Raw genomic sequence first — 26192 nt, forward strand, 5'->3', positions numbered from 1 at the left:
AGCATTGTACAGTGCCATCCCTACAATGTGCATGGCTAACGTTTTGTACCATACGTTGCTTTTTCACATGGCAATGTATAATTTGAGGGCCTGTTCTGAGAGATCTACAGCCCCTATGAATTTATTATAATCCAGGATACAATTTGGCTTTAAGAACTTTTGATGGGGTACCTCAAACAGTGCCAAGGGAACAATTGTCATGATTTATTGTGGTCAAAATAAGGATTTAAAGAATGAGATGCTGGTGTTAGGCAATGTTCATACAAAGCTTTTTTGGTAAGTTTTTTTTTTCCTCACCAAAACCTGATCTTGTGGCAGGAAATCGTTTTTGCTGCATTAATTATTGGTGGGTTATTTAGTGGCGTTTTTGGTGCATTTTTGGTGCGTTTTTCTACAAAATGGGTTGTATCAATGAAAAAATGTTGCAAAAACGCTTCAAAGAATTGACATGCTCATTGTTTGAATCTGCAGGAAAAACACAAGTATTTGACAAAACAGTCACTAAAAAAATCTGCAGGTGATGGCTGGGACTGTAAAAAGCAGTTTTTATTACTATGGATTTGCATAAGACCAAGGCAAATCCGCAGCTAAAAAAACGCAGCAAAAACTTACCAAAACAGCACTGTGTGAACATACAGGGCCGCCATCAGGGCATTACTACTGTGCCTGGTGTAGGGGACCCAGTGAAGAGAGGGGGCCCGGACAGGCCCGGGGTAATTACTTAGCTTTGTTAAGCCCCGGGCACGCCAGGCATCCCCTCTTCACCGGGCCCTAGTCACAGCCGCAGAAGAGGGGCCCGGCGGTGTCGTTTCAGCCACTGCACACAGACACACGGCTAAATTGCAGGCGAAGCCCTTCTAGGGCATAGCATGCAAATTAGCCATGTGCCCGGAAGCGAGGCAGTGGAGCAGAGCAGAGCAGGGAGGCGGCACGTAATCACACAGCACTGTGATGAGGTCATCACTCTGCGCCTCGTCACAGTGCTGCTGCGGGCAACACAGAGGTGGTGAGGAAGCGGCATCCTGTGAGGAAAGGTAGGTGCTCGGTGAGCTGAACATCGCCATGGGTGGTGGGGGGCGCCCCTGCCTTGATTTAGCTCAGGAATTGGAACCGCGGGCGTGCAATGAGGATTTAAGCGGCTTCCGGGCAGATTCCGGGGGCCGCAGTGCTCAGGTGCTTACATTTTATAAATGTGGTCAGAGCCTGCTGTATGCCTGGAATCCGCACTCCGGTGTTATTTGCCCGCTCCCCACTGCTGTCTAGTCCCCCACAGCTGTCTAGTCCCCCACAGTGCTGTTTGCAGCTCCGCCTACAGTGCTGTGTGCAGCCCCCCTACAGTGCTGTGTGCAGCCTCCCTACAGTGCTGTGTGCAGCCCCCCTACAGTGCTGTGTGCAGCCCCCCCTACAGTCTGTGTGCAGCCCCCCCACAGTGCTGTGTGTAGCCCCCCCACAGTGACAGTGCTGTGTGCAGCCCCCTCCAGTGCTGTGCAGCACCCTCCAGTTCTGTTAATCCCCCCAGTGTTGTGTTCCCTCTAATGCTGTGTACCACTCCCCGTGATATTTGCCCCCCTAGTGATGTCTGTGATCCGCAACTGCTGTCCGTGCCACCCAGTGCTTTCCGTTCCTCCCTAGTGATGTCTGTGCGCCCCCCCTAATGATGTCTGTGCCCCCCTAATTATGTCTGTGCGCCCCCCCTTAGTGATGTATGTGCACCCCCTAGTGATGTCTGTGCGCCCCCTAGTGATGTCTGTGCGCCACCCTAGTGATGTCTGTAATGTTATTTTTTGAGGGAAATACTTCATCTGGAGCAACTGCAAGGGTGCTAACAATTTTGGCAGTGTGTTTGTGTATATATGTGTGCGTGTGTGTGTGTATATATATATATATATATATATATATATAATATACACTAGCTGTAGTACCCAGTGTTGCCTGGGTTAGTAACTGTCTCTCTATCTCTCTCCCACTGTCCCTCTCTCCCAGCCTCTGTCTGTCTCTTTCCCTGTCTATCTCTTCCCTTTGTGTCTGTCTCTGTGTGTCTGTCTGTCTCTGTCTTTCTGTCTCTGTGTGTCTGTTTCTGTCTTTCTGTCTCTGTATTTCTGTCTCTGTGTGTCTGTCTCTGTGTGTCTGTCTCTGTCTGTCTCTGTGTGTCTGTCTCTTTTCTTGTTTGTCCCTGTCTGTTTCTTTCCCTGTGTGTCTCTCTGTGTCTGTCTCTGTGTTTGTGTCTGCCTCTTTCCCTGTCTGCCTCTTTCCCTGTCTGTCTCTTTCCCTGTCTGCCTCTTTCCCTGTCTGCCTCTTTCCCTGTCCGCCTCTTTCTGTTTGTCTCTTTTCATGGCTCTCTGTCTCTGTCTCTTTCCCTCTCTTTCTCTGTCTGTCTCTTTCTGTCTGTCTCTTTTCCTGTCTCTCTGTCTCTCTCCCTGTCTGTTTCTGTCTGTTTCTGTCTCTGTCTGTCTGTCTGTCTGTCTGTCTCTTCCCCTGTCTGCCTCTTTTTCTCTCTCTCTGTCTCTCTTGATATCTGTCTCTCCACCGATTTCATATTACCTCACACATAAGCTTATTATACTAAGAATATCCTTCATTGCCTATAGCAACCAATCACAGTTCCTATTACTAACCTGTAGCTCCCAGCTCCATTGACTTTAATGGAGGCAGGTTTTTTGGAGAGTAACTGTAAACTGCAGAGTTAAATTTTCCACTCAAAATAATAGTCCTTGACATTCCCTGAGTCATATGAGGCGTCTTTGCAATATTTTGTGATTGTAAATGTCCCTGACTGCCTCTTTCCCTGACAACCTCTTTCCCTGACTGCCTCTTTCCCTGTCTGTCTCTTTTCCTGTCTTTCTTGCTGTCTGTCTCTGTCTCTCTCTCTGTCTGTCTCTGTCTTTTTTCCTGTCTTTCTCTGTCTCTCTTTCCCTGTCTTTCTCTGTCTCTCTTTCCCTATCTGTCTCTCTCTGTCTGTCTCTCTCTCTGTCTCTTTCTGTCCCTCCACCGACATCATATTACCTCACACATAAGCTTCTTATACTAAGAATATCCTTCGTTGCCTATAGCAACCAATCACAGCTCCTATTAATAACCTGTAGCTTCCAGCTCCATTGACTTTAATGGAAGCAGGTTTTTTAGAGAGTAACTGTAAACCGCGAGGTTAAATTTTCTTGTCAAAACAATAGTCTATGACAGTGATGGCGAACCTGTGGCACTCCAGCTGTTGCAAAACTACAATTCCCATCATGTCTTCACAGCCAAAGCTTTTGCTTTGAATGGCCAGGCATGATGGGAATTGTAGTTTTGCAACAGCTGGAGTGCCACAGGTTCGCCATCACTGGTCTATGACATTACCTGAGTCACATGAGGCATCTGTGCAAAATTTTTTGATTGTAAATGTGACGGTGCGGATTCCTTTAGCGGACATACACACACACACACACACACACTCACACACATACACACACACACACATACATACACACATACTGTACATACATACATACACTCAGCTTTATATAATATATATACTGTATATATATATATATTACACGTTTTTCCAAGCATGGTGTTAAGAGTGTGGAAGGTTTGAGGGGTGGAGGCGAGTCTGGGGCGGAGCCTGGGCGGAGTCCCAAGGGGGCCAGAAAATTTTGCCAGTATGGGGCCCTGAAATTCCTAGTGGCGGCCATGTGAACATACCCTTAAAGTTATCTACGTTAAAATGATAACCTTTATTCATCAATGGATGCCCCAATTACCACACAATTTTCCTACTCAGCCCCAGGACAGGGAGGCATTAAGGGGGTAAAACTAAATGTTCTCCCCTCGATAAACCCTAAATCTGTGAGTGTACAGTGAGGTACTCTCGCACAGCTTGTACAATTTTTTTCCGCATCTTGCCCTCTTACTGGGGAATTATTGTTGGAATTTAAGGAAAGAAAAATTCTTCAGCTCACCTGTTGCCCGGACTGCTGGACCTTGCGGCTGCCTAGGATCCGTCGGTGAGTCCCAACTGGTTAGTGGATGAAGGAAATAGGAAAAATGATCCGGCACTGATTCTCCTTTTAAGATAAAATCTCCAAAGTCTTTATTAGAAATATTAAAAACATCGTGAAGGCCGAGTATGAATCTTTACATGGAAACTTTACGCGTTTCGGACTACACCATAAAAACAACTAGAGTTCTTAATCATAAGTATTCCATGTATAACAGAACGTTACTAAAATAGACTAGCCCCTGGAATGGGCAGAGGGGAGGGGCGGGAGGTTGTAATTGCATGAGAAAACAGGTGGACATCACCATGTATGCAGATAGAACAAGACAAAACAAAACAAAACAAATCAAACACCGCAATAAATGGTTATAATCCATGGTGAATAATAAATGATAAGTGATAGATGGTAACCCCCAAAGCATTCATTCTCCTATCAATGATAATAATAATTGAGTTTAAGGAGCTGGCTTAAGATTAGAGTGAAGCTGTAAACACAAGTCCATGTGTGTAGGAATAGCAGAGATAGGAAAAAAAGAGAGCGAGCGAAATGTTTATGTTCATCTGAGGCTTCTTATCGTGGTGAAGCTAACCGCATCAGAGAGAGACTTAGTAGGAGAGGATACCCCGACCGTACCCTGAATAGGGCCTCTTCTATTGTTGCGAACAGGACCAGAGCTAATCTGTTGGAGGATCACCCTGTTTCCTCATTAACTATGAACCGTGTTACTTTTTCAACACCTTTCAGTACTGATTTTTTTCAAATCAAACAGATTATTCGGTGATTTATTCCCCTCTTACGCCAGGACCCCACATTGGATGTAGTCCTGCAGTCGGAGGTCAACATAGTAGCCAAGCGAGCCCGTACCATTGGGAACCTCGTAGCGCCCAGTATGTTTACCTCCAGGAAATCTAACAGAACCTGGCTTAGCGTTTCTGGTTCTTATAAGTGTGGATCCTGCCGATGTGGCCTTTGCAGATTTATGCACAATACTAAATCCCTATCAGGGGATAATGGGGAGAACTTTGAAATCCGTTCGTTTATTAATTGTGCTTCCACACATGTGGTTTATTTGGCATCGTGCACATTATGCTGCAAGGGCTATGTCGGCTGCACTTCCAGAGCGCTTAGGACCAGAATCTCTGAACATGTCCGCATACCTTCGGCGGCTCATGACAGAACCTCCCTGAGCTATGTTGCATTGGTGAAAAAACGCTCCTTATCTGGTCTGACTAGACATTATATTGAATGCCATGCAGCGGATTTTTCGTCCTTAGTAGTCACAGGTATAGAGTATGTTCCCAGACCCCCTCGTGGGGGGGACTGGTTCCAAGCTTTGCTTTTGACGGAGGCTAAATGGATTTTGAAGCTGAATACAAGATACCCAGGTGGCTTTAATTATCGCTCCGATTTGCGATTCATTTTTTAAATCGGTAGACATAGGAGAACATCCATCCCATTTTCTGATATTTAGCAGGGTGCTCTCATCCCCATGTGGGTGGATTCACTGATTATCATTTGACATAATATATGTGTGCCTGTAATAGAAGCTATAATTCAGGGATTAATACAGCATGTGCTCCCTTATTCGATTTTTATATGTGCCTTTCCCCTCCCCCCCCTTCTTCCCCCCCCCCCCCATGTAATCAATGTGTACATACACCCTTATGGTCTTTTTTGCCATCAAGAATAAAGGCACATATTGATTATACCAGGCATATTTTTTGGAGGAGTTACCTCCATATATTTGACACACAGGTACTGTTGGCAACCTCAGAATATATAAATAAACATACAATTTATTTTTTTATATTTTTTTTTTTTTTTTCTCTCTCATATAATCAATGTGTACATACACCCTCATGGTCTTTTTTGCCATCAAGAATAAAAATAAAGGCACATATTGATTATACCAGGCATATTTTTTGGAGGAGTTACCTCCATATATTTGACACACAGGTACTGTTGGCAACTTCAGAATATATAAAAAAACATACAATTTATATTTTTTTATATTTTTTTTTTATATTTATTTATTTTTTTTCTTATATTTTTTCCCCATATAATCAATGTTTACATACACCCTCATGGTCTTTTTTGCCATCAAGAAAAAAGGCACATATTGATTATATTAGGCATATTTTTTGGAGGAGTCACCTCCATATATTTGACACACAGGTACTGCTGGCAATTTCAGAATATATATAAAAATATATAAAAAAACATACAATTTTTTTTTTTCTCTTTTTTTCCTATCTCTGCTATTCCTACACACATGGACTTGTGTTTACAGCTTCACTCTAATCCTAAGCCAGCTCCTTAAACTCAATTATTATTATTATTGATAGGAGAATGAATGCTTTGGGGGTTACCATCTATCACTTACCATTTATTATTCACCATGGATTATAACCATTTATTGCGGTGTTTGATTTGATTTGTTTTGTTTTGTTTTGTCTTGTTCTATCTGCATACATGGTGATGTCCACCTGTTTTCTCATGCAATTACAACCTTCCGCCCCTCCCCTCTGCCCATTCCAGGGGCTAGTCTATTTTAGTAACGTTCTGTTATACATGGAATACTTATGATTAAGGACTCTAGTTGTTTTTATGGTGTAGTCCGAAACGCGTAAAGTTTCCATGTGAAGATTCATACTCGGCCTTCACGATGTTTTTAATATTTCTAATAAAGACTTTGGAGATTTTATCTTAAAAGGAGAATCAGTGCCGGATCATTTTTCCTATTTCCTTCATTGTTGGAATTTAAGCCTCACTTTGAAATAAACCAGAATTTCATCTACACAGATGTCCCTTTTGGGGGTTGTATGCCTCAGTAAAAATTCTGTTGATTTGTTAAACTACTGGCCAAATTTTACATAGACGATCAAAAATGGGAGCATCTTAAAGAAGACACTGTTCATTATTATTTTAATTAAAAATGTTTTGGATTGCTTCAAATTGTGTCTTTTAATGGCTATACAGAATACTGGTGTGATGTATAGTATATCAGTACTCCAGTATTGCTGAAGCTCTGTTTTTTCACTATGCCCATATGCAGCACAATGCCCCAAAATGTTATAATTTGTGGTGCATTTACAGAGGTCCATCTAGCATAGACGTGGGATTTTGGGTGACAAATTGATCGGCATACAAATTTGTCTGGGAAAAAGTCAATTTCAATGAGGCCTGTGGCATCAAATTGGATTACTGAGCTACCCACAAAATCCAGTGTAACGGGCTTATCATTTTTGGGGGGGTGAAGCTCATAATGGATCAATTGCTAAAAGGGGTGCCTTGTTCCTAGAGCGCCTTGCTGGGGTCCAAGCTCATTAGATGAGGAGAAAAAGGAAGAAAAATAGATTATTGTGGGATCTTCCTCATTGCCTATCTACAGTTAGGTCCAGAAATATTTGGACAGTGACACAATTTTCGCGAGTTGGGCTCTGCATGCCACCACATTGGATTTGAAAAGAAACCTCTACAACTGAATTCAAGTGCAGATTGTAACGTTTAATTTGAAGGTTTGAACAAAAATATCTGATAGAAATTGTAGGAATTGTACACATTTCTTTACAAACACCCCACATTTTAGGAGGTCAAAAGTAATTGGACAAATAAACCAAACCCAAACAAAATATTTTTATTTTCAATATTTTGTTGCGAATCCTTTGGAGGCAATCACTGCCTTAAGTCTGGAACCCATGGACATCACCAAACGCTGGGTTTCCTCCTTCTTAATGCTTTGCCAGGCCTTTCCAGCCGCAGCCTTCAGGCCTTGCTTGTTTGTGGGTCTTTCCGTCTTAAGTCTGGATTTGAGCAAGTGAAATGCATGCTCAATTGGGTTAAGATCTGGTGATTGACTTGGCCATTGCAGAATGTTCCACTTTTTTGCACTCATAAACTCCTGGGTAGCTTTGGCTGTATGCTTGGGGTCATTGTCCATCTGTACTATGAAGCGCCGTCCGATCAACTTTGCGGGCATTTGGCTGAATCTGGGCTGAAAGTATATCCCGGTACACTTCAGAATTCATCCGGCTAGTCTTGTCTGCTGTTATGTCATCAATAAACACAAGTGACCCAGTGCCATTGAAAGCCATGCATGCCCATGCCATCACGTTGCCTCCACCATGTTTTACAGAGGATGTGGTGTGCCTTGGATCATGTGCCGTTCCTTTCTTCTCCAAACTTTTTTCTTCCATCATTCTGGTACAGGTTGATCTTTATCTCATCTGTCCATAGAATACTTTTTCCAGAACTGAGCTGGCTTCATGAGGTGTTTTTCAGCAAATTTAACTCTGGCCTGTCTATTTTTGGAATTGATGAATGGTTTGCATCTAGATGTGAACCCTTTGTATTTACTTTCATGGAGTCTTCTCTTTACTGTTGACTTAGAGACAGATACACCTACTTCACTGAGAGTGTTCTGGACTTCAGTTGATGTTGTAAATGGGTTCTTCTTCACCAAAGAAAGTATGCGGCGATCATCCACCACTGTTGTCATCCGTGGACGCCCAGGCCTTTTTGAGTTCCCAAGCTCACCAGTCAATTCCTTTTTTCTCAGAATGTATCCGACTGTTGATTTTGCTACTCCAGGCATGTCTGCTATCTCTCTGATGTATTTTTTCTTTTTTTTCAGCCTCAGGATGTTCTGCTTCACCTCAATTGAGAGTTCCTTAGACCGCATGTTGTCTGGTCACAGCAACAGCTTCCAAATGCAAAACCACACACGTGTAATCAACCCCAGACCTTTTAACTACTTCATTGATTACAGGTTAACGAGGGAGACGCCTTCAGAGTTAATTGCAGCCCTTAGAGTCCCTTGTCCAATTACTTTTGGTCCCTTAAAAAAGAGGAGGCTATGCATTACAGAGCTATGATTCCTAAACCCTTTCTCCGATTTGGATGTGAAAACTCTCATATTGCAGCTGGGAGTGTGCACTTTCAGCCCATATTATATATATAATTGTATTTCTGAACATGTTTTTGTAAACAGCTAAAATAACAAAACTTGTGTCACTGTCCAAATATTTCTGGACCTAACTGTATGTATGTGTCTGAGGCCAGGCTAGTGTAGATCTCCTCTGCTGAATAGCTCCTCTTCTCACTATTTTTATTTTATTCTTCTGACCAGTGGGGATGTTGGTGTAAGTGGTAATTTTTCACGTGAATTATGTGAGGTTTATGAAAAGAGTACCATTTATTATTAAATTTACTATAAAAAGTATACAAAAAAGAAGATTAAAAAAGACAAAAAAAAGTAGAGAAAATAAAAAGTAGAGGAAGAAAAATCTAAAAAGAAAGAAATTTGAAAAAAAACATGCAGAAGAAAAAAATTGAAAATGAAAGTCAGTGTAGAAGTAAAAAAAAGTTGTATAAATAAAATAGTGATGTTCATATCACAAATGTGATACCTATGAACCTACTCGGCACTAACAGTTATTATTTTTCTGCAAGAGAAAAACAGTTATCTATAACACTGCAACATCCACTCCCCTAATGCGCTACCTATAAAGCTACTCGGTGCTAACTGTTATTATTTTTCTGCACGAGAAAAACGGACATCGCTAACACTGCAAAGTCCGATCCCTTAATGCACTACCTATGAAGCTACTCGGCACTATTAATTTTCTGCATGAGAAAAACGGACATCACTACCAGTGCAACGTTCCCTCGCCTAATGCGCAACCTATGAAGATACTCTGCGCTATTACTATTTTCTGCAGAGAAAAACAGATGTCACTAACACTGTAACGTCCATTTCCCTAACGCAATATTTATAAAGCTACTTTGAGTTAACTATTATTTTTCTACAAAAGAAAAATGAACAACACTAACACTGCAACATCCGCCCCCCTAATGCGCTACCTCCCTAACTATAAAGCTACTCAGAACAAACTACCATTTTTTTCTAAAAAAAAAATCAGGTGTCACTAGCAATGCAACGTCCACTACTATACTTATAAGGCTGGAAACACATTTATGCGAGTAAAATCGGTCGAGTTGCATGATAAAAAGTCGGAAGATTTTAGTTCACGTTAAGATCAGTGTGCAATGCAACTGCAATGCGATCCTGAGATTTTTCTCATGGTTGCATTCCGTGTGCAATGCGTGTTTGATACGTATGGGATCCGTTTTCACTATGTCATCTGCCATTAAGCTCTGCTACATGGCCGCTTACAGCAGACACAGACAGAGCCATGTAGCAGAGCTGAATGGCCGCTGACAGCAGACACAGACAGAGCCATGTAGCAGAGCTGAATGGCCGCTGACAGCAGACACAGACAGAGCCGAGCGATCAGAATTAGGTCGGATGAACTTCACCCGACCTCATTGTCATCCCGCATCTCTGTCTGTGTGGCATGGCCTGATTTTCGGTCACCGGTGAAGGTCTCACAGGTGACCGCAAATCCCCTGAGTGACCGCAGTGAGCCACGCTATCAGCGGTGCTGTCACTGATGTTACCCGCAGCCACAGCTGCAGTCCTCCCTCTGAGATCTGTCGCCGCGGGTAACCTGAGTGACGTCATCGCTGATAGCGCGACTCACTTCAGTAGCTGCGGGGAGCTCACAGAGAGCCGGCGTAGTCTGTGGCTGCTCTCTGTCAGCTTCCAATGTAGCAGAGCTGAAAGCGTCGTGGGACCGCTGTGGATTACGTCGGACCTGGAGGGGTATTTGGGGACTTTATTAAAATGGTGAAAGAGGTTGCTGTTTTTTGTCTTTTATTACAAATAAAGGATTTTTTGGATGTGTGTTTATTTTCTTTAACCAACAGGTTAATCATGGAAGATATCTTGGGTAGACCTCTGCCATGATTAATCTTGGACTTTGTGGCAGCTATGGGCTGCTGCCATTAACTCCTTATTACCCTGATTTCCAATGCACCAGGGCAATTTGGGATGAGCCGGGTACAGTCCCGGGACTGTCGCATCTAAAGGATGCGGCCATTCTGGGTGGCTGCTGGCTAATATTGTTAGGCTGGGGGGCTCCCCATAATGTGGAGCTCCCCATCCTGAGAATACCAGCCTTCAGCCATTTGGCTTTACCCTGGCTGGTATCAAAATTGGGGGGAAATCGCACACCGTTTTTTTAAATTATTTATTTATTTATTTAACTACATGATATAGACCCGCCCACCGGCAGCTGTGATTGGTTGCAGTAAGACAGCTGTCACTCATCGTGGGGGCGTGTCTGACTGCAAACAATCATAGGTGCCGGTGGGCGGAGAAAGCAGGGAATACGAGATGGATTAATGAGCGGCCAGCTTTTTCAAAAGAGGAGAAGCCGCCGGAGCAGTGTGAACGCCGTGCAGCGCCGTGCCGGTGAACGGGAGTTGGTGAGTATGAGAGGGGGGGGAGAGGGATAGACCGACATGGACAGAGAGAGAGAGATAGAGACAGAGAGAGAGACCGACCGACCGACAGAGAGAGAATAGAGACCAAGATGGAGAGACCGACTGACAGAGATAGAGATTGACCGACATTGTCAGACCTCACTCAGTTCCAGTGTTTTCTGAAACATGCGATAAATGTATTTAGAAAAACGAATGTCACTAGGATGGTGTGTGCGCCGGTCCATGTGATATCCGTTTATTTTCCCGCTCCCATAGAATTGCAATGGAGAGACTCGCTCGAGAAACTCACCAATACGCAGCATGCTGCAATTTTTTTCTCAGTCCGATTTGGACTGAGAAAAAAATAGCAGATGGGAGCTGCCTCATTGATTAACATGTGTCCGAGTGCAATGCGAGAATTTCTCGCATTGCACTCGTGCGAGATAATAGCAAGTGAGAAGCCGGCCTAAAGCTGGGTTTACACGCTGCAACATCGCAAAGGACATCGCTGTAACGTCACCGGTTTGGTGACGCAATAGCGACCTCCCTAAGTCTCTGCTAAGTCTCTGGTGAGCGTTCAAACAGGCAAACCTGGCCAACAACTCAACAGCGATCCGGACCTGCAGAGCGACCTAGCTGGTTGTTGGGGACGTTGATAAGCAGCCTTTTGAAAGGGAAGTTGCTAACAAAGTCGCTGAAAAGGCTTCACACACTGAAACTTCATGCTGCACAGTGGGAAACAAAGGACCTAGGAATGGTCCTGAACGATTTGTAACGATTACAACTTCACAGCAGGGGCCGGGTCGCTGATAGGATTCACACACTGCAACATCGCAAACAACATCGCTATTGCGTCACAAAACCGGTGACGTTACAGCGATGTTGTTTGAGATGTTGCAGTGTGTAAACCCAGCTTAAGAAAGAGGAAAAAGACCCTTGATGCAGACTCTGACCAGCACCAATACCGATCAGAGCAATGTGACCCTGGGAAGTGTACAAGTTAGTGTAACAAAAAAACCTGCACCAAAATAAATTAAGCACTGATGCTCAGCGCAAAACGAAATTGAAGTGTGCATGCAAGATTACACAAAAGGCGCAAAACATAAAGTTGAAAAAAATTATTTAGGAAGTCGCTGGATTGTGGGCAGCACAGAGATTGCAGAAGATAGGAGGAGTAGTATTGCATTAACCACCAATGTATTCTTTAACACAGCAGCACATAGGAGGTCTACACGATCGCTCTGCACTAAAGGGCCATTTACATGCTGCGGCATCGCTAACAATATATCGTCGGGGTCATGATGTTTGTGACGCAAATCCAGCATCGTTAGCGACATCGCAGTGCGTGAGACCTGGGAGCGACCTTAAACGATCGCAAAACAGTTAAAAATCGTTGGTCTGTAACACGTCATTCATTTACCAAAAATCGTTGTCTGGTCAGTAGCGAGGTTGTTTGTTGTTCCTATGTGTGACACCGCAGGAACAACGAACATCTCCTTACCTGCCGTCCACCGGCAATGAGGAAGGAAGGAGGTGGGCGGCATGTTCCGGCCGCTCATCTCCTAACCTCCTCTGCTATTGGGCGGCCGCTTAGTGACGCCACAGTGATGTCGCTATGACGCCGAACGCACCTCCCCCTGGAAGGAGGGATTTTTCGGCGGTCACAGCGATGTCGCTGAAAAGGTATGTGCATGTGACGCTGCCGTAGCGATAATGTTCACTACGGCAGCGATCACCAAATGTCGCACGAATGACAGGGCGGGTGCTATCGCGCACGACATCTCTAGCTATCGCTGGCGATTTCGCAGTGTGTAAAGCACTCTTAAGGCTCTGAGGAAAAGATGATGTGTAGAACACCGATCATGATTTTAAATTAATCCTCTTGGTGCTGATTCCTCAGTAATAGTGATGTGCTAATGTCGCGGGCGGAGGAGGGGATGCCGCGCTCTCCCACTGCTGCTCGGGTCCGGCTGGCACCGCGGCTGCTGCTGCCGCTGCTCGGTGGCTCGAGCGATGGGCCGGATCCCGGGGACTTGAGCGGCGCTCCTCGCCCGTGAGTGAAAAGGGGATTGGTTTTGGGATTGTTGGGGTGAGTTTATTGTCCGTGACGCCACCCACGGTTGTGGTGATTTATTAACACCACCGCTGCTCTGTATGGGGATCCCGGGCAGGATGGTATGGAGCAGCCAGTTGTTATATTGCCCCTCCGTGGGTAGGGGTTGGTGATCCCGGGGCCCAGTTATGAGGTGGGTGATGCAGGGCTTGGTGGGCGCAGGGACGCGGGGGCAGCGCTGTGCCTTGCGGCACTGTGGTACTCACTCAGCCTGAGACGATGACACAGTTCTCGGTAAACAAACGGCTGGTTGGATGGTTCCCACGGACGGCTGCACTTGTTTTCCCCAGTAGGTGATGGTGACGGTCCCTCTGTCCTGCACCTAAGTTGATATTGGTTGCGATGGGTTCCCACCGTTAACCCGCTCCCCGGCTTGGATATGGGCCGGAGGAGCCCTACTTTGCCTGCAGGCGCTGGCCCTGAGAAACTGGTGCATTGGTGGTGGCGGTGTCTCTCCTCAATGGTTGGACTGTTGCCTTCAATCGGGACTTGGTTGTTAGGAGACAGACGTCCCCTTCACTGACGGATTTGGCAAATTATGGCGACTCCTAGCCTTGCCGGGATCCGAGAGGCCCCTGCCCTGGTGCTGACTGTCCTTTGTATACTGCTCCAGACCGCCGGGCCACTACCCGTCCACGGTCCTTCCAGCAACCTCCGAGCAGTCCCACTCCAGACAATCACCGCCGTCTGCTGACCTTGCTGACTCTGTCCAGGCACACAGCCACGGACCAACTTCAGGCTTTACTACGGCCTCTTTCACTTTACTTGACTTCAGCTTCACTCTTTAGCTCTACTACTACTTCCACTTCCAAACTCTATCTTGCTTCCTCTCACTTTCACTTCCCTCACTCGACTTGACTGTTTACTCCTCCACTCCCTAGCTTGAACTCTGTTCCTCACTCAAGCTCTGCCTGAGCTAGACTTCAACTCTCTTCTCCTCCTAAACTCAACTGCCTGGTTCTTCCCGCCTCCAGGGCTGTGTACTCCTCGGTGGGCGGAGCCAACCGCATGGCCCACCCCCTGGTGTGAACATCAGCCCCTGGAGGAAGGCAACAAAGATTTAGGGTTAGCTTAGATGTTCCTAACTGGGGTGTAGGGTGTTGTGGTGTTGTGACCTGTGACCCCTGGCTTGCCCAGGGCGTCACATTCCCCCTTAGCAAAATGCAGACCGTCCGCGGGCTGCCCGTCCAACACCGGTTTTATTTTCTGTAAATATATAAAAAGGTAAACGGTAACATAATACACTTTATTACAACATCCCACAACCTGAGGCACATTTCTTAAACGTTACTAACGGTTTTACGGGTACGGTTTCCGCTCTCTCCCACCCAAGCAACCTGGCCCTGATGCTGCCCCTAAAACCCAAGCAGCACCCCTTTACCCAAGTCCAGCACCAGTTACCCGAGCGGGATCTGTCCTTCCCCTCCAGAGGATAGCCACCGGTTCCTGTGGTGGCTGGGCCCCAGCCTGCTCTGCTGAGGTCCCTCCCTCCAACCTGCCTCTCCGGAGGCGGCATTGCGGAAATGGTACGGTAAACCAACTATTTACATGCCACTAACGTTTGTGGTTGCCCTGCAAGTTCACGGGCTTGTCCATGGATAGTTCCCATGCCAAACTTTTTAAACGGTCCCCACGGGGACAACGGTGCCGGCTACGGCCGGTTTCCAATCACGGTTTCAGATAATCAGGTTAAACTTCGGTTATTATTTTGCTTATCATTTTTCCAACTTTTCAACAAACACAAACTCAGTGGTGGTCCCAACGGGGACTGGACAACGGTGCCCCGCTGCCCTTACTCAGATGCTTCTGCTGAGGCGGACCCATCCTCTTCCGACATGGGCTCGGTGTCAGGCCCGGAATCACTATCGTCTGCCTCTGCGCCAGGCGGGTTGCCGCCAGCTGCCGCAGTTTCCAGGCTTGTCACTCTCTCGGCCGCGGTCACGAAGGGGTGTACGCCCGATGGGCTAGGCGCAGCGCGGTGCACGGGCAAGGAGGGCAGAGGTGGCATGTGGGGCCAGGGGTAGACCGGGTCCCTCAGCCGCAGCGGCCGGTCCCTCGGAGACACAGGGGCGTGGGTCACTCACCAGCTCCTCCATCATGGCCTCCATTCTATATACCCGTGCAACTGCAGCTACATTCTCCACCTCCGCCGTCCACTGTTCCATCAACCGGCAGATCTGGTCCCGGTAGTGTCGGCAGATCCCTGCCGTCCGGGCCCTCAGCCATGCCGCTGTTCCGGGCACTGGTTCGGTAGCCTCCGCATAGCTAGGGGGAGCGGCCATTCCTTGCAGGGGGCGGCGGATCGTGGGGCCCCAGCTTCCTTATCTGTATAGCCGCGGCTACATGCGGCCAGCCGCCATTCCGTCTCCCTTAGCTTCTTTCCGGCCCCTCCTCTATCGGGGCGGAGTTTTGGCCTTCGCGCCTCTGCTACTCGAGAAGACGCTCGAGCAGGAACTTTTCGCACCAAAGATGACGACTTCCGAAATTTTTCAGCCGGATACCTCCGGCGGTCACAAGGCGCACCTCTACCCAACGGCAGAGCGGTAAGATCCTGTTCGTGACGCCAAGTTGTCGTGGGCGGAGGAGGGGACGCCGCGCTCTCCCACTGCTGCTCGGGTCCGGCTGGCACCGCGGCTGCTGCTGCCGCTGCTCGGTGGCTCGAGCGATGGGCCGGATCCCGGGGACTCGAGTGGCGCTCCGTGCCCGTGAGTGAAAAGGGGATTGGTTTTGGGATTGTTGGGGTGAGTTTATTGTCTGTGACGCCACCCATGGTTGTGGTGATTTATTAACACCACCGCTGCTCTGTATGGGGATCTCGGGCAGGATGGTATGGAGCAGCCAGTTGTTATGTTGCCCCTCCGTGGGTAGGGGTTGGTGATCCCGGGGCCCAGTGATGAGGCGGGTGATGCAGGGCTTGGTGGGCGCAGGGACGCGGGGGCAGCGCTGTGCCTTGCGGCACTGTGGTACTCACTCAGCCTGAGATGATGACACAGTTCTCGGTAAACAAACGGCTGGTTGGACGGTTCCCACGGACGGCTGCACTTGTTTTCCCCAGTAGGTGACGGTCCCTCTGTCCTGCACCTAAGTTGATATTGGTTGCGATGGGTTCCCACCGGTAACCCGCTCCCCGGCTTGGATATGGGCCGGAGGAGCCCTACTTTGCCCGCAGGCGCTGGCCCTGAGAAACTGGTGCCTTGGCAGTGGCGGTGTCTCTCCTCAATGGTTGGACTGTTGCCTTCAATCGGGACTTGGTTGTTAGGAGACAGACGTCCCCTTCACTGACGGATTTGGCAAATTATGGCGACTCCTAGCCTTGCCGGGATCCGAGAGGCCCCTGCCCTGGTGCTGACTGTCCTTTGTATACTGCTCCAGACCGCCGGGCCACTACCCGTCCGCGGTCCTTCCAGCAACCTCCGAGCAGTCCCACTCCAGACAATCACCGCCGTCTGCTGACCTTGCTGACTCTGTCCAGGCACACAGCCACGGACCAACTTCAGGCTTTACTACGGCCTCTTTCACTTTACTTGACTTCAGCTTCACTCTTTAGCTCTACTACTACTTCCACTTCCAAACTCTATCTTGCTTCCTCTCACTTTCACTTCCCTCACTCGACTTGACTGTTTACTCCTCCACTCCCTAGCTTGAACTCTGTTCCTCACTCAAGCTCTGCCTGAGCTAGACTTCAACTCTCTTCTCCTCCTAAACTCAACTGCCTGGTTCTTCCCGCCTCCAGGGCTGTGTACTCCTCGGTGGGCGGAGCCAACCGCCTGGCCCACCCCCTGGTGTGAACATCAGCCCCTGGAGGAAGGCAACAAGGATTTAGGGTTAGCTTAGATGTTCCTAACTGGGGTGTAGGGTGTGGTGGTGTTGTGACCTGTGACCCCTGGCTTGCCCAGGGCGTCACACTAACATGCTTGCCTCTGCTCGATAGAGCATAGGGGTGCTCAGACATTCTTGTTACTAAATCGAGTATCGCATGTGCTCGGGTATCATCAATGCCTTCCTGTGACTCTCCGGTTATATGGTCAATACTGATTACTACTAGACCAATGCTACAAGGAGTACTTTCATTTCTCTTTCCAGTGGCGAGAGGGCTAGTAAAATGGTGGAATACCAGAAGGCCCTCATAGAACAATTCTTAAAAAGATTCCCATCTAACAATGGTGGAGACAGATGTAATAGTTCCTTGAGCAACCCAGGAGGAGTGATAAGGGAGACAGGGCCAAAAGAGGCCAGAAAACAGTATTAAAGGTCTAGGATAGTTTCATTAGAAACTCTCATTGCCCAGGGCCTGTTGCACAATGTAGTCTAACTAGGAGGGAAAAATTTTGAAAGATGGTGGAGTACCTACCTAGTCGACCACAACACCGGCCTTCATTACTTTTGTGTGCCATATAACTATTGGATATCAAAGCTGGACATGTGGCATGATCTGTTCCTCTATGCCTTGGAGGTGCTAGCCTACCCTGCTGCCAGGGTTTTGTCGGAGTGGGTTTTTAGTGCTGCCTGGAACATAATAACAGTTAGGTGCAGCCTGTCAACTGAAAATGCTGACAGGCTGACTCTTATCAAAATGAACAAGGCCTGGATTGGACCAGACTTCTCTACCACACCGGAAGACAGCATTGGAACCTAAAGCCAATTTAAATGTTCATCTTTCTCCTTTTTATCTATCACCCTTTCCCTCTCAAAGAAGGGTAAATAGTTCAGGGTTTCTTCTTTTTTTTTCCTCCTCCACCATATCAACAGGGTTATCGTACGACAGTTGATTTTAGTTTTTGCAGGTTGTGTAAGGCATATTACAAATTCTTTAATTAGCTAACAGGCAGCACATCTCCCTAAACATTTCAGGCTACTATGGCTCATAGCAGTGTTGACACAGGCTCTCCCAACAATCTTGTCTTATATTACGTGACTTGTATGGCCAGTCAGCTTACAATCACCACAGCCCCTCATCATAGCTACTCAGCCATCTTCCTCCAAATCCAGCTTCTCCACCATGACAGAAAACAATCTCTCCACTCTACTCTCAAGATCACATCTAACCACCTGTGCACTGGACCCGCTCCCATCGCACCTCATCCCCAACATCACCGCAGTCCTCATCCCAGCCCTAACCCATCTCTTCAACCTATCACTAGCAAGTGGTGTAGTCCCTTCATGCTTTAAACATGCCTCTATTACACCCATCCTCAAAAAGCCCTCCCTTGACCCATCCTCTGTGTCAAACTATCGCCCCATATCCCTTCTCCCCTACGCCTCAAAACTACTGGAACAGCATGTCCATCTTGAATTGTCCTCATACCTCTCCTCCTGCTCCCTCTTTGACCGGCTTCAATCTGGCTTCCGACCACATCATTCTACCGAAACTGCCCTAACCAAAGTCACCAATGATCTACTAACCGCCAAAGCCAAGCGACACTACTCTGTCCTCCTCCTCCTGGACCTGTCCTCTGCCTTCGACACAGTAGACCATTCCCTCCTACTACAGATTCTCTCATCTCTGGGCATCACAGACTTGGCCCTATCCTGGATCTCCTCATACCTAACCGACCGAACTTTCAGCGTCTCCCATTCTCACACCACTTCCTCATCTCGCCCCCTATCTGTCGGTGTCCCCCAAGGCTCAGTTCTTGGACCCCTGCTGTTCTCCATCTATACCTTCGGCTTGGGACAGCTCATAGAGTCCCACGGCTTCCAGTATCATCTCTATGCCGATGACACACAGATCTACCTCTCTGGACCTGACATTACCTCCCTACTAACCAAAATTCCACAATGTCTGTCTGCTATTTCATCCTTCTTCTCGGCGCGATTCCTAAAACTTAACATGGACAAAACAGAGTTTATTGTCTTTCCTCCTCCTCACTCATCTCCTCCAACAAGCCTCTCCATCACACTTGATGGTTGCTCACTCTCCCCAGTCTCACAAGCTCGTTGCCTTGGAGTGACCCTCGACTCTGCTCTATCCTTCAAGCCACACATCCAAGCCCTCTTCACCTCATGCCGATTACAACTCAAAAATATCTCCCGGATCCGTGCTTTTCTTAACCAAGAATCTGCAAAAACATTAGTGCATGCCCTCATCATCTCCCGCCTCGACTACTGCAACCTCCTGCTCTCTGGCCTCCCTTCCAACACTCTTGCACCCCTCCAATCTATCCTAAACTCTGCAGCCCGCTTAATCCACCTCTCCCCTCGCTACTCCCCAGCCTCGCCACTCTGCCAATCCCTTCACTGGCTTCCCATCGCCCAACGACTCCAGTTCAAAACATTAACCATGACATACAAAGCCATGCACAACCTGTCTCCTCCCTACATCTGTGACCTAGTCTCCCGGTACCTACCTGCACGCAACCTTAGATCCTCACAAGATCTCCTTCTCTGCTCCTCTCTTATCTCCTCTTCCCACAATCGTGTACAAGATTTCTCCCGTGCATCCCCCATACTCTGGAACGCTCTACCTCAGCACATCAGACTCTCCACGACCGTGGAAAGCTTCAAGAGGAACCTCAAGACCCACCTCTTCCAACAAGCCTACAACCTACAATAGCCTTCAGCCCAGTAGACCACTGCGCAACCAGCTCTGTCCTCACCTATTGTACCATCACCCATTCCCTTTAGACTGTGAGCCCTCGCGGGCAGGGTCCTCTCTCCCCCTATACCAGTCTGTCTTGTACTGTTAATGATTGTTGTACGTATACCCTCTTTCACTTGTAAAGCGCCATGGAATAAATGGCGCTATAATAATAAATAATAATAATAATAATAATAATAATATGATTGCAGGGAGAGCGAGTGCAGACACCACTAGAAGGCACCAGCTTTGCAAGGGAAAATAAGGGGTACTTTGCACATTGCGACATCGCTAGCATCGGCTAGCGATGCCGAGCGCGATAGTACCCGCCCCCGTCGCACATGCGATATCTTGTGATAGCTGCCATAGCAAACATTATCGATACGGCAGCTTCACATGCACTTACCTGCCCTGCGACGTTGCTCCAGCCGGCGACCCGCCTCCTTCCTAAGGGGGCGGGTCGTGCGGCGTCACAGCGACGTCACACGGCAGGCGGACAATAGAAGCGAAGGGGCGGAGATGAGCGGGACGTAAACATCCCGCCCACCTTCTTCCTTCCGCATAGCCGGTAGAGGCAGGTAAGGAGATGTTCCTCGCTCCTCGGCTTCCCACACAGCGATGTGTGCTGCCTCAGTAACAAGGAACAACATCGTATCTCCTATTGGTGCGACATTATGAAAATAACCGACGCTACACAGATCACCGATTTTCGACGCTTTTGCGATCGTTATCGGCGTTCTAAACTTTACACGTTGCAACGTCGTTACCGGCGACGGATGTGCGTCAATTTCGATTTGACCCCGACGATATCGCATTAGCAATGTCGCAGCGTGCAAAGTAACCCTAAGTGTTGTTATTTTAAAAGCAGGAAGCATACAGTTTGAGACCCGCAACACACATCCGTGTAATTTGTACGTGTGCGGTACGTATTTGCACGTACCGGAGACACGTACACACGGAGACACATGTTATTCAATGGAAGATGGCACACGTACGTAAAATCACACGGAACGTGTGTCCGTGTCGTAAGTACATGTGTGCGCTTTTCAACATGGACGACATGTCCGTTTTTTGCCGGCAACACGCAGGCACGGACCCACTTTAGTCTATGGGTCCGTGCCTGCACGGACCGCACACGGAGTATGTCCGTGTTCAGCACGTATTGTCCGTATTTCATCACAAAATCTGAAACACTTGTTACCAATCTATCACGTCAATTGTAGGCCATTAATTCTGGCGCCAAACATACATTTCCTGTCTCATTTGCACGCCAGACAGCAGCTGGGCACCTGTCCTCTCACTGCAGGGGAACTTTGAGCACAGAGAACAACACAGGTACTGAGCATGGCGCCCAGAATCGATACTGAGAGGCTGATTGGAGAAGTGGAGAGGTATCCAGAGCTGTGGGACACACGTGTTGATTGCTATCATGACAGGTTAATGGTGGAGCGAGCATGGATGGCTGTGGCAGAGATAGTCTACCCTAGGAATGGATGGTCTCAATGTACCCCTGGAAAGAAAAATAGATATGGTGAGTACAGATATTTGCATTGCTTCTGTCTTTACCTACATGTGCACATTCTGTAGGCAGAGTATAAACATATTTGTATGGTTTGTTTGGCATGTATTAAAGGGAACCTGTCATCAGAAATTTCGCCCAAAAGCTAAAAGATTCCCCCTCTGCAGCTCCTGGGCTGCATTCTAGGAAGGTCCCTGTTATTATTGTGCCCCATGTGAGACCAAAATAAAGCCTTTATAAAGTTCTACCTTTTTGTATGCAGCTTCTGTAAATCTGTCACGGGGGCGGGCTCTCTGCCGTCCGTTATTCTGCCTCCTGGTCCTGTATGCCGCCCCCATCGCTCCTTTCCATATCTGATGCACCGCCCACTGCTCCAGCCATCCCCGCGCATGCCCAGTGCCAGTCTCACAGGACTGAGCAGTGTGACCGCTGGTGACGTGTGCGCAGGCAAGTGATTATGGACGGGACTGTGACTGTTATCAGCAAGTACCCGGCCATAATCTCTTGAGCGCGCAAACCTCTCCAGCATTCACACTGAGCTCAGTGTAGATGCTAGACTGTATGGGCTGCTTCCAGGGATGACGTCCCTTTGTCATGTGATAGTATTTCGAACACGCCCCTATCACATGACATGTGTATGTTGCCATACACATGGATGTGTGTTCCTATTTCATACATTTGATGCAATCCAAGACTAATGTCTAATTTTTTAACATCTACAATTTTTTGAATTAGTGACCTTATTTTACATTTTTTAATGTTCTTTAACAGTGTATCTTGTCAAACGGCGATGGCGCTCAGCCCTTGACCAGTTCCGCAGAGAGTATAACCCTGTGGCCACCACAGCTGCCACTGCAAAGAAGAAAAAATATGTCCATTATGAAAAACTGAGCTTCCTTATGCCCATTATGGAAGTACCAAAGTAAGTTTCAAGCATTACATCACATGGTGGTTTAATTTAAATGGCACACAGTAATTTTTTATTTTTTTTTCATCAAGGTACAGAGGATAACCAGGAAGATAGTGAGGAAGCCCGGTCAGCAGTATTAACAGCGACCTCTGCTTCTGAGATGGAGCCTACCTCATATCAACCTCCACCAATCCCCAACACCAGCCAGCCAGACGCAGAAGAAATGTCCTCTCATTTGGGTTTGGGCACAAGTCAATCCACTAATGTGATTGCAGGCCAGTCTACAGGGCAACAAAGTGGCCCTCCACCAGTTCTTGCAGAGAGTAGTCCACAGCAACATGCAGGCACACAGCCAAGAATATCAACTAATACCATGCGCACAGTAGCCCAATCTATCCGTGGTCGCCGACATAGGCGTTATGAAGATTTACGTTCCCTGCCAGATATCATTGATACCAGAATAATACACATGATGAATTCACTGATACCAGAGAGTGATGGAGAGAGATTTTGCCGCTCCCTTTCTCCCTCTCTTGCATTGATTGCACCTGATAGGCAGGACAGATTGAGGTCATCCTTAATAACACTAATATCTGCTACCCAGCGTGAGGCAGAACCCATTTATTGTTTTGAAGTGATAGAACAATGGAGAGCCAATCCACGTGGCCCACACACAAACACAACTCAACAAACTGTGGAAACCCAAACAGATGAACCAACTAAATCCTGTAGTACAACAAACACATATACAGTGTCCATCTTCTTCTATGGGAACTGATGTACAAATTAGGCCAACATTTGTACCACAACAAAAAAGTACATTAATGACACAAAGGCCATCTTAACAGCCAACATTTGTCCCACAAGTAGCCCAACAAACACCAATGCAAACCTCTTTTAACTATCCTAGTATTGTTAGTAATGTTCATAGACTACCTCAAATGTTTTAACAACCAACAGCCTACCATGTTCCTAATAATCCAAAACAACAGTACTTTCAACAACAGACTTACCCAACTAACTTCACATACACACATACTCAGCCTCATTCAACACATCAATATGTACCACCTACACTTGGTCTCCCATCTGCTCAAACAACTGCCTCATTATTTGTTCCAAGTACAACAACTGTTACTAGTGGAAACACTGATCAGTCACTCACTACAACTTCTAGTGTTGTGCAGCAAACATATTCTGTAGATGTCAATGCAATGGAGCCTACACAGGAAAACATCACTAGCCTAGAGGATTTAGTTGAATCATAATGTGATATTGTATGTATTATTTTACATTTTGGTATGTTTTCTAGGGTATTGCTGGTTGGAAAACATTTCAAAATGTAAGACATTACTTACTCTATATGTATGTGGTCATATTTTTGTTTTCATTTACAAAAAAACAGTAGCAATTACTCTATCACTTCAAAAACAATACCTGCCTGTTAGAATGATGCCTTGCTCTGGACATGTTGTTTGGACCATCCATTAGAATAAACTGGGTTTAGGGATAAGATGCACGCACATAAACTACTACACTAACATGCAGACACCTTTATTATTAAAAATCCAGCCACTATGCAGTATCTGCATATTGTCTGGTCCCATACTTGTATTCCAATAATGTCAAACAAATTATGTTTGCGTGACATTATTGCATAATAAAGTATGGTGTTTTGTATGGGCTAAAGTCCCTGACAAAATTGTATATAAAAAAAATACAGGGTGTTTTGCAAAAGAGAACATACATACATAGGTAAAATAATAATTCTGGACTAACTTTTTCATAACAAATTTGCCATAATTTTATTAGTCATGTACATTCAGTAGTACTGTTTTTAGAATAACAAAAAATCCTGATGTCATAACAATATAGTTATATCACAATAGCTTATGGGGACCACAAACACAACCAACCAACCAAAAAAACAGAAATGATACCTATGTATGGTCATTTTCTCTTTTGTATTACATATGTGTTTGTGCTTATGTAACCAAGTGTTAACAAACTTTATTAATGTCAAAATTATACATGACTAGGGCTATTTAAACTAAAATATTCTTTAAACTGATTCCTCACTTGTAGACCAGAAGTGGACACAGTGGTTCTGACACTACCATTCTCTACAAATGGTGCATTTAAAGCAGGCAACTCCTCAATGTCTTCGTCATTGCTTTCATGTAATCTACAGTAATTATGTAACACTACTGTCGATTTAATGACAGCCTTGATGGTGGTTGGTTGGAGTTGGATGGTGGTTTGATAAATGCGCCATCTTGAGGCCAAAATGCCAAAGGAATGTTCTACATAGCAACGTGATCTTGCCAATTTGCTATTAAATAGGGCTTTTGATCTGTCCTGCCCCCTTCTGGGATATGGATGCATCAAATGCCTAGACAATGCAAACCCCTGATCTGCAACCATTACAAAAGGAACAATGGGGCCATTAGTACCAGGCAATGGTCTTGGTGCAGGCAAACTTAAACTATCAGACATTAATCGTCTTGCTAAACGTGAGCTTCTGAAAATGCGTGCATCTGAGGCACTGCCATAGGCCCCAATATCCGCAAATAAAAAGCAGTAGTTTGTATCTACCATGGCCAAAATAACTACAGAAAAAAACTTATGATAATTAAAGTATCTTGATGCAGAGTTCGGTGGTTTCTTCACTCTAATGTGTTTTCCGTCAATGACACGAATACAATTAGGAAAAGCTGTTTTCTCCAAAAATACATCTGCAATGTGCATCCATTCCTGTGTTGAAGGCAGCTGCATGACATGATGCCCAAGGGTCTCCCAAAGCACAGTACAGGTATGCAGGATAATCTTGCCAATTGTAGACCTTCCCAATAAGAATTCAAAATGCAGACTGTTGATGGATTGGCCAGTTGCTAGGTAGCTGAAAAAGAATACAAACATGACATGACTTTGACTATTCATGTAATTTATATTTCACAACAAATATTTGTATCATCCAATGACTGGCGAGATACTGTGTATGTTTTGTTATAATTTCTTTGGTTGGGAAAAGCATATGTGATCTTTTCTTTCCATATTGGAAAAATATCTAATTTTGTGTTTATTAAACAAGTTTGTTTGAGTTAAGCCTCTTGTTTCTTTAATTTTGGTAAATATAGAATAGAAGAAGTGACTTCTCAGTTTTTAATTTGATTTTGCAATGTGGTTAAGTGATCAATATAAGTTTTCTAAAAATACCATATGTTTACATTTACAAATTTCAACAAAATGATGCTTTTGCAACTTAACATGTATTCCAAAATGACAGATAAAGCATGAGTATACATGTCAACACCTACCGTAAAGTCACCAACAGTCGTTCCTCAGGGGAGATGCTGAGGCGCATAGAGGTGTCCTGATGCTTCAAACAACGGTACACAAGGCCAAGGATGTTGTCAAATGAATTCATGGTGAGATGGCAGTAGGCTTGGAATTTAGGTGGAAATTTCCACATTTCCCCATATAAAATATTAAAATGGCCATGTGTTTTCCTGAGCTTCACAAGGGGGTGAATCCACATCCTTCTCTCCAGTGGTGGCTCTTCTTCAATCATATGTCGCCTAACCCCAAATCTCCTAGATATCAACCAGAGCAAATACATGGTTGCTTCATTGGAGAGAGACAATTTGGAGTGTGTCTAATGTGAGAGAGAGCTTTGAAGCCATGTTTTTTAAGGTTATTTAAGCAAACTAACCAAATTGGGTAGTTAATTGACCAATTTAGCACACCAGGAGCACATTATGAAGGGC

The sequence above is a fragment of the Anomaloglossus baeobatrachus genome, chromosome 1 (genome assembly GCF_048569485.1).
Source record: "Anomaloglossus baeobatrachus isolate aAnoBae1 chromosome 1, aAnoBae1.hap1, whole genome shotgun sequence".
NCBI classification, from domain to species: Eukaryota; Metazoa; Chordata; class Amphibia; order Anura; family Aromobatidae; genus Anomaloglossus; species Anomaloglossus baeobatrachus.